Source organism: Gossypium arboreum, chromosome 3 (genome assembly GCF_025698485.1).
Source record: "Gossypium arboreum isolate Shixiya-1 chromosome 3, ASM2569848v2, whole genome shotgun sequence".
NCBI classification, from domain to species: Eukaryota; Viridiplantae; Streptophyta; class Magnoliopsida; order Malvales; family Malvaceae; genus Gossypium; species Gossypium arboreum.
Window position 1 is genome coordinate 96,464,408 of NC_069072.1, and position 8,543 is coordinate 96,472,950.

Genomic DNA, 8,543 nt, shown 5'->3' on the forward strand with positions numbered 1-8,543 from the left:
GTAAAATTACCAAAGTACTCTCGATTTACAGAATTACCGTTTTACCCTCAGTTTACAGAATTACTATTTTACCCTCGATTTATAGAATTACCATTTTACCCCTAATTTACATAATTACCATTTTACCCCCGATTTACATAATTATCGTTTTACCCTCGATTTACAGAATTACCGTTTTACCCTCGATTTACAGAATTACCATTTTACCCTCGATTTATAGAATTACTGTTTTACCCTTGATTTATAGAATTACTGTTTTACCCTCGATTTACAAAATTACTAAAATACCCTTGGTTTGTGAAATTTCCACAATACCCTCAATTTGTAAAACTACCAAAATACCTCGTATGGTAAAATGACGAATATGCCCTTATGTTAGTATGGTGATGTGCTTAGGATTTACATATATTGATATTGGATTAGTTAAGTTTGAGTGACAAGTGGTGGTTATCGTAGGCGATTGATTTTGGAAGCGTTTCAACTTCAACCCGTAACGGTGTGTACTAACCCTCGTAATAGCTTAGATTAATATTTGGCGATAAGTAGAAAGCTTCATATTTTAGTGATTCGGGAATTAATATTGAGATCTATTTTCACATACGTTTAAGTTGGATTCTAGCGGATATGGGGTAGGAAGGTATTTGGAACGTTCTTCAACGAGTAGATCTCTTGGTAAGTATTCGAACCTTCTTTCCATTTGTATCTTGTGGTTTAAGAAAAGCTGAAAACCCCTCTGTCGACTAAGGCTAAAAGGGTTTTTGGTGTTATTTGGTTTGTTGGTGCTAGTGAGGATTAAAGGCTACCGATCGAGGAGTGTGTGAAAAGCTTGGATCATCGGAGTGACTAAATCTAGACATCAACTTCGGCAAAGGTATGAACCCAAGGGCCATTGTGGATGGTGGCCGAATGTGTAAGTGATGATAATAGGTAGTTTTCGATTTGGTTTAATATTAACATGGTCTAATCTATAAGTGGTTGATTATAGGAGAAATCGCATAGGAGATCTCGTCAAGGAATATCGCAAATCAGGTGTGTAAACGAACCCTTTCATAGCTTAAAGCGATAAATGCCGAAAAGCCGAAATGCCGAAATTCTGGCATTTCGAGGACTCGTGAGCAAGCAAACACTCATTAGTTAGTTAGATTCGTTGAGAGGATGATCGGGAACATTAAAAACGGTAAGAACATGATTTTTGGCATTCACGGTAAGTTGGGCCTCGAGGGGTTGCAATAAGGCCCAACAGGCTTTCGGGCCCATTTGGGTAAAATTGGTAGAATATGAAATCTAGTTAAATTGCGCATCGAGACTGATAAAACCATTATGGAATATAGGCTAAATGGGCCTAGATGACGAAATTGGCTAAGTAGGGCCCATTAGGGGTTTTTGGCCCAACAACTCGATTTCGCTAAAAACGGGCCAGAATCACTGTTTGCACCCATGAATTGTTTATAAATGTTAATGAACATGGAAACCCTAATTTTTGGTAAAATTACAAGATTACCCTTATAATATGAAAATGACCATTATACCCCTAGGGTTTATATATGAACTTAATGCATGGGATTTTGATAAACATGATATGTATGATATGCACATGACATGTATGATATGCACATGATATGTATGATATGCACATGAGATGTTCATAAATGCATTGGGTTGGGAATTTATATGGATGGAGGAAGTGCAAAAGGGCTTATGCCCCGATTATTAAAGGGCTTATGCCCCGATTATTAAAGGGCTTATGCCCTGATTATCAAAAGGGCTTATGCCCGATTATCAAAAGGGCTTATGCCCGATTATTAAAGGGCTTATGCCCGATTATTAAAGGGCTCATGCCCGATTATTAAAAGGGCTTTTGCCCGATTATTAAAAGAGGCTAGGCCTCGGTTATATGATAAAGCAACTATCTTTGCCGGTGGAGAGTTATGGCGGGGTGGGTCGAGTTAATCCCCACATGGTGTGTTGGTTAGTACGGTGGAGAGTAGCGGATGGTGGGTTGAGTAGTCTCCCCAAATGGGTTGCATTCTTTCATTTGACATTACATGTGATATAAAATGGGCCTATGGGCCATACTGTTTCTGATAGAAAGGCTTCGCCCGATAATATGAAACTTGAAAAGGCTTGGCCCAGTGTTATGAAATATGAAATATGAAAAGGGCTATGGCCCAGTATATGTTTGAGATTGGATTTGGGCTTAGACCCAACAGGCAGTTATTGTTTTGGGCTCTGAAAGGGGCTTGTTGCACACTGAGTTTCCAAACTCACCCCCTTTCCTTAACCTTGCAGGTGAGCCTTGATGTGGGGACTTGGGCCGGAGGGGATTCAGAATGGCCACGGTGATTGTCTTTGGACTTTTAAATAAGCGTTGGTTTTCTTAAAATTTCCATTAAATATTATTTATTATTATTTTTTTGGGGGTTGTAATAAGGCCATTTTAACTTTTCTTTTATTTCTTTTCGGGATTATTTTAACTTTAATAACTTTAAACCTGGTTGATAATTATTCAAATAGGCTAGACTTAGGACGTGTTTTCAAAATGATACTTGTTTCCAAAAGAGTTCAACACCACGATTAATCGATTTATCAAAGTCGTTCAATTAAACAAATTTAAACTCGATATGACAAAGTGTGGCTATGGTTATGGGCATGTCTAGGATTGGATCCAATTAAAGAGCTTGGTACTTAAGCAGCCTTCATGGCTCACCTCCTCTATCTCGGATACCTACCTGGTGCCCAGCTTCTATACACTTTGTTAACTCAGCAAAATATATGGCTTTTAAAACACTAAAACGAAACACGGATTTTTTAACTCCAATGTGGCACATCAGATTTGGCCATAACGTCTGGGCCGGGTTTGGGGTGTTACAGTGTCATTCTGTACGGAGCTATGGATATAAGGGTCATCCTAGGCATTAACTCAATACCAAACTCTACCTCCCGAATAGGTGGCAAACCCGATAATTCTTCAGGAAAGACATTTGGGTACTCGTACACAACAGGTATTGATTCAATGTTTCTTTCGGCCACTTTACTGTCAAGCACATATGCAAAGTAAGCTTCGCAACCTTTTCTTACATATTTCTGAGCTAGCATCGAAGAAATCACTCCCGGTAACCTATTCATATCATTAGATTCAATCCGAATAATCTTATCATTCTGGCACCATAAATCAATAGTCTTTCTCTTGCAGTTTACAACAGCATCATGCAAAGTCAACCAGTCCATACCCAGAATTATGTCGAACTCATCAAATGGCAACAACATCAAGTAATCCGGAAAGCACGAATCTCGAACCATTAAGGGACAATTCTTACACACTTTGTCAACCATAACACACTGGCCCAATGGGTTCGACACTCTAATCGCAAACTCAATAGACTTAACAGGTAAAGTCTTACTGAATACTAATGTCTCACACACATAAGAATGAGTAGAACTAGGATCAATCAATGCAATTACATTAGTATCATAAAGAGTGAATGTACCAGTAATGACATCTGGAGATGAAGCCACCTCTCGTGCTCGAATAGCATAGGCTCTAGCGGGTGCACGAGCCTCAGATCTGACTACTGTATCTTTAATTCCTCTCTGACTGCCACTCGCATTACCCGTATTTCTAGGTGGTCTACCCTGAGCTACAGTATTACCTGACCTCGTATTCTGCATGGGATTTTCTTCTGCTAACACTGGGCAATCACGAATATAATGATCCATCGATCCACATTTAAAACAAGCTCAATCATGCAACTTGCAACTACCGGGGTGTCGTTTGCTGCAATGTTTACATTCAGGTTGATTTGATCTGACATTATGCACACTAGCTACTGAGGTAGCTCTCGTGCTCATAGGTGGTCTACTCTGATCCTATCTAGAATAATCTAAAATGGCTTTAGAATAGCTAAAATCATCTCGAAACTTCTTTGGTGCCGACTAGAATGACTTATCGAAAGTTCTTTTACGTGCATCTCTAGCTTCAAAGTCAGCTTTTCTTTTCTCTTTCCCGAGCTCTTCAGCTTTGCAGGCTCGCTCAACTAGTACTACGAAGTCTATTATCTCAAGTATGCCAACTAATAGTTTAATGTCTTCATTCAGCCCATCTTCAAATCTTTTACACATTATGGCTTCAGTAGAAACACACTCTCGGGCATATCGACTGAGTCTCAAAAAGTTCCGCTCATATTCTGTCGCGGTCATCTGGCCTTGTTTCAGCTTTAGAAATTCTTTACGCTTCTGATCAATAAATCTATGGTTGATATATTTCTTACGGAACTCAGTCTGAAAGAATTCCCAAGTCACCCGCTCTCTCGGGACCATTGATACTAGGGTGTTCCACCAGTGATATGCTGTATCTCGAAGTAAAGATATGGCACATTTCAAACACTCATCTGGGGTATAGGACAGCTCATCAAACACACAAATAGTATTACGAAGCCAAAATTTAGCCTGTTCAGCATCATCATCATCAGTAGCTTTAAACTCTTCAGCACCATTTTTTATGATTTTATCTATAGGTGGCTTATACAATCTCAGTGGATCACTTACTTGTGGTACAGTAGGCATCGAAGATGGATTAGTCAGGGGTGGAGGTTGTTGTGCAGCTGGATTAGTCCGGATATATTGAGTAAACCAGTTATTCATCATTTGGTAGAAGGCTTTTCTAGCCTCTCCTTCCTGGTTACTCGAAATCGGTCGAGAATCAGCCGGCGCTGTCCCTTGCGTTGGAGCAGACGCTACACTCTTGACATCATCAGCTACAACTCTGTCAGGATTCATTTACTATATGAAAACACATTTTCAAATGTCAGAATTCATCACACTATCGCAGTATGTAATATGGCACGTATAGCTAGACTCTCACCCGCTACGTTAGTCCTAGAACCGACTAAATCGTAGCTCTGATATCAACAAAATGTAACACCCTTAACCCGTATCTGTCACTGGAATAAGGTCACGAGGTATTACAAGTCAAAACACAAATTTAAACGAACACATGCATAGACTTGGAAAATTTTATTTATCTTTATTTTTTATTTTAAAAGAATACAATCATTTGTTAACTTTATTAATCGATTTCAATATTAATACCACATAACTGAATACACTTTTGATTCAACTAATAAGACGTGCATATATTCAAACTTCATTACACTTTAGTTGTATACTAAAAATCATACTCAAATAGAACACCCAAAATCTACTACATACAATTATTTAATAAAAATCATATTATATTCATCTTTCATTTACTATCAAGTTGGACATTTATACAACACATAATATACATGCTATTTTCATAATTTATCATTGATCGAGTCAATATTCATTTGATCATTCTTCCATGCATTTAGCCGAAAACAAGTTTGTTTTGACAACAACTCACTTACAACTTATCTCAATCATTTTACAAGTTTATACACTTCAAATGTTTAAATTATTATACATAAAATATAACATAGTTTTTCCAACATTTTATACACCGCAACCTAATACATACATACTATAATTACCTAATTTTTAATCACATTTACCGAACCCTAATAATATAAATTAATAAGTCCAAACAACATATCCAACTTATCACTACTTATTCAGTACATTACCTCACTATCACAAACATAATTTGAGCATCTAAAACCCACTCAAAAACATGCACGTAATCACGATTCAACTAAGTTGAATGAAAATACTTATTAACTAAATAAGATTATTTTTATCATTACAAGACATTAACTACATACAGATATATCCAAAACATAAATATTACTTACCATATGTCAAACATGACAAGTCAAATTATCATATGCATGAGTATTTGTATAAGCAATGCCAAATCACAAATTAATCATTATCACTTTATTCCATCCCACCTTATAACTGAATATATGCCACTTCATTATTGAAATAGTTTTCCAGCCAATTCAAATTTGTTTTACCTATACCAAAACCTTAGCCAAAGCAATTAAACATGCTATGCAAATATGTACACACAATGTTTATTACATCAACCATTTTCAAAACATATAACATTTAACACATATACCATGCATATCATGACATGCAACATTATAACCGGAACAGATTAAACCATAACCAAAACATAACTAAAACCAAACTTAGGAATTAAGCAATTTTAGCATGGCTTTAGATTTACATAGCCAACATTGCACATTTCTAAAGTATGTTCTAGCCTATACATGCCACAGTACCAAAATGCAACTTATTAAATACCGAAGGTGGTCGATAGTGTGATAGACTTTGCTGATGAGGCCCGAACTTGTAACTTGAATCCAAAATCTATAAAACAGAGACAACTATTCACACAGTAAGCTATTATAGCTTAGTAAGTCATAAGAAAATTAACTAATCAAAGGAGTAATCAAAGCATTTAAAACAAACCAAATTATAACATTATTATTACACTTGGTCTCAAACATATCATTTAATTTATTTATAACTTATACTTTCACATAAATAAGTTACTTTGGTCGAATTCTTATATATCTTATTTAGCATAATATCATTCAACTTTCAAATTCAAATGACATTATACCAAGTTTTCATACATTCATATACACTCGAATAATCACACATTTATCATACAATGCGAGCGTCCCAGACGTGGTCTTACATGTAACCACATATCGATGCCACTGTCCCAAATAGGGTCTTACTGACAGACATATATCCGAGTGGCATATTGATGCCATGCTCTTACCTGTACACATATATCGGAATCCTATGTCATGACATATGTATCCTCACTATTCCTAAGGTTCATATGGTACTTTCAGAAATCGTAACTCGATCGAAACGAATTCAAAAATGTGGTAGCCAAGTTTGCTCATAATCGGCCATAACATATATAAATTCAAACATTTCGTACCAGCATATATATTTAGCATTTAACTACAATTAAGTATGTCTATTTGCTTATAAACTTACCTTGGATGATGTAAAATGGAACAGGGCAGCTAGTCGATAATTTTCGTTTTCCCCCGATCCAAATCTGATTTCTTTGGTTTTTGATCTTGATTGAGCTTAAACAAGTGCCGAACCCTAGCTCTTTTCTTTTCTTCTTTCTTATTTCTTGTTTCGGTGGATGAACAAATGAATATAACATGTATTTTAACTTTGGTTTTATTTAATATAAATTTATTAACTAAATTACCTATATAACCTTATTACTATAACATAAAACTATTATAAACTATGGCCACTACTGTACACCCATATTAAATATGGCCTATTTACCACTTTAAGGCTTCAATTTAGAAAGCCACTAACCATTAAACCCTTTACAATTAACCACTTAATTTTCATTTTACGCGATTAAGTCCTTTTATTCAATCGGACACTCAAACGATAAAATTAAAAGCACAAAAATTTCACAGATATAAATTTACACAAAATAAAAACAAAAAAATAATTTTAAAATATTTTTTTGACTCGAATTTGTGGTCCCAAAACCACCGTTCCGATTAGGGTCTAAATCGGGCCGTTACAAATATTCCTTGAATTGTATATGATAGAGACAGACCATCAAAGAACATGTAGTGCCAATCTTAGATGATTTAAATCCAAGAATAGTCAAGCCACATATTCAACCTCAACATTTTGAATTAAAGCCAGTGATGTTTCAAATGCTGCAAATAGTGTGGTAATCTAATGGGTTGCGTACTAAAGATCCAAGGTTGCACTTACGAATTATTCTGGAAATTTGCAATTCATTTAGGCAACAAGGTGTTCCTAAAGATGCCTTACGACTGAATTTATTTCCTCACTCATTGCGAGATCGTGTTAGAAAATGTTTAAATGCATTGCCTTCAAGTACAATGGCACTATGGAATGAATTCTATCTGAGGTTTTTGTTAAGATATAATCCTCCTAACATGAATGCAAGGTTGAGGAATGACATTATATCATTTAGACAATCAGAGGATGAAACATTATATGAAGCATGGAAGCGATTTAATGAGTTGTTGAGGAAATGACTGATGCATGGTTTCCAGCATTGGATACAAATGGAAATGTTTTACAATGGATTGAGTGCTCATACAAGAATGGTTTTTGATGCATCTGCCAATGGGAATTTAATCGATAAATCATATAATGAGGTTTATCAAATTCTAGAAAGGACAACAAAGAATGATTATCAATAACCCACTACCAGGGTTGGAACTAACAGAAGAGTTGCAGAAGTAATAGAGCTTGATGCAATTACATCTCTAACAGCTCAGGTATCATCTTTAACAAATATGATAAAAACATTGAAAAGGCCATCCGCAGTGCTGGAAATGAAAGTAGTAGAGTTAGTGTAACAACCTATTTTAAGTGAAATCAAAATAGTGGTTTTGGGACCACAAATCCAATGTGAGAATATTTATTTTATTATTATTTTAGTGTCTACAGAATTTTAGCAAGGTCGTATAAAATGTTTGTTAAGAAATTTTATCAATTGCATGTTTAATTTGGTAAAAAGGACTAAATCGTAAAAGATACAAAAATTAGAGTTCTATAAGTTAAAGGTACCAACTGGCTAT

General features: G+C 35.6%; 1 long non-coding RNA gene and 1 other non-coding gene across 2 annotated transcripts; one reads left to right on the forward strand and one right to left on the reverse strand.

Annotated features, from left to right (window-relative positions):
* The first annotated feature begins 784 nt into the window (after nt 1-784).
* LOC128290347 (uncharacterized) lies at nt 785-2,488 on the forward strand. Its single transcript, XR_008280098.1, has 3 exons — nt 785-871; nt 986-1,029; nt 2,290-2,488. It is a non-coding gene; the product is annotated as an uncharacterized LOC128290347 (long non-coding RNA).
* A 5,413-nt stretch (nt 2,489-7,901) lies between these two features.
* Nucleotides 7,902-8,008, reverse strand: LOC128290880 (small nucleolar RNA R71). Its single transcript, XR_008280662.1, has one exon. It is a non-coding gene; the product is annotated as a small nucleolar RNA R71 (small nucleolar RNA).
* Nucleotides 8,009-8,543: the final 535 nt, after the last annotated feature.